The sequence below is a fragment of the Trachymyrmex septentrionalis genome, unplaced genomic scaffold (genome assembly GCF_001594115.1).
Source record: "Trachymyrmex septentrionalis isolate Tsep2-gDNA-1 unplaced genomic scaffold, Tsep1.0 scaffold28, whole genome shotgun sequence".
NCBI lineage: Eukaryota > Metazoa > Arthropoda > Insecta > Hymenoptera > Formicidae > Trachymyrmex > Trachymyrmex septentrionalis.
Genome location: NW_017305441.1, coordinates 105,265 through 106,850, shown reverse-complemented (window position 1 = coordinate 106,850; position 1,586 = coordinate 105,265).

Here is a 1,586-nt window from a genome sequence, read left to right as displayed (position 1 = left end):
ATCCTGATCGGCGTATTGTTTTTGCCATCGATCATGCTTGATCTGAGTATGAGTTTTCGTTTATCCGACAAGAGACGAATCCCCAAACCGAAAAACTAATTCTCAACAGATCGCATGATGTTAACTGCTCTACCGAGTACAACACCCCGCCAGGTACCTAAGTCGTCTACAGACGATTCTTGACATTGAACTCGCGTTGCGAAATTCATGTTCACATGTTGGACGCCGTGCCATCGAAGCGGTGAAATCCCGACGATGGGCGAAGGTGCCGTACGACAAACTATGCTCGTGCGACGATCGGTCCGTAAACCGGCCGTCTACTAATGTCACATTGTTTTGAGCCTTTCGACTGACTAGACTTCTAGAGATATTATTGTTTCTTTGACTGGAGAGAGGATACGGCCTTAGATGCGTTCAAACATAATCTCACGGATAGTACCTTCGCACCACCGGCCTCTCGACTGAGTGTGTGATTTAAATGTTTGAAGCTTTGGTTCTTCTCATATTGAGCAGAATTACTATTGCAATGACTTGTCATCAGTAGGTAGACAGTAAAACTAACCTGTCTCATGATGGTTTAAACCCAGCTCATGTTCCCTATTGGCGGATGTACAATCCGACGCTTGGCGAATTCTGCTTTTCAATGATAGTAAGAACCGATATCAAAGGATCAAAAAAGGTCGCAATGAACGCTTGTCTGCCACAAGCCAGTTATCCCTGTGGTGACTTTTCTGACACCTCTTGCTGAAAATTCTTTAAGCCAAAAGGATTGTTTGTGTTTTGTAGTCTCTATGCGTACTAAACATCGAGATCAAGCCAGCTTTTGCCCTTTTGCTCTACGCGAGGATTCTGTCTTCGTTGAAGAACTGGTCTTAGAACACCTGCGTTATTCTCTGACAGATGTACCGCCCTAGTCAAACTTCCCGCTTGGTAGTGTCCTTGAGTCGGTTCACGCAAGGATATCACTGACAACCGGCCGAGGCTTCACACCACTTTGACGCTTGGCTTTAGAACACCATGACCGCCAGGGCACGCACTCTCAATCGAGTAAATAAGGTAACAATGAAAGTAGTGTATTTTACCAGCGATGTTGTCATCTTCCACTTATGCTACATCTCTTATGTCTTCTTACAGTGCCAGACTAGAGCTTAATAGGGTCTTCTTTTTTCTCTAATTTTTTCAAGCCCGTTTCCTTGGTAGTATTTTTGCTAGTAGATAGGAACAGTGGGAATCTTGTTAATCCATTCATGCGCGTTACTAATTAGATAACGAGGCATTTGGCTATTTAACGTTTATATTTTCCATGATAAATGTATACATATACATTTAATACATATTTTATGTACAATGCATTATTTGCATGGATAGCGAGATGCTAAATTTTAAGCGATGGTGGACCTCAGCCAGACATTCGTAAATGCGCCCTTCTTCTATAAACTGATGTACAATAATTTGGTTGAACCTTCTGAAGTTCATGAATGAACCCTTCAGAACCTTCTTTGTAATGCCACGCATTATTGCTCTCGCTCATCCTAGACAGAGTCTCTATTGACTCTCCATACTTCCCTCCATGACAACGTTATTGT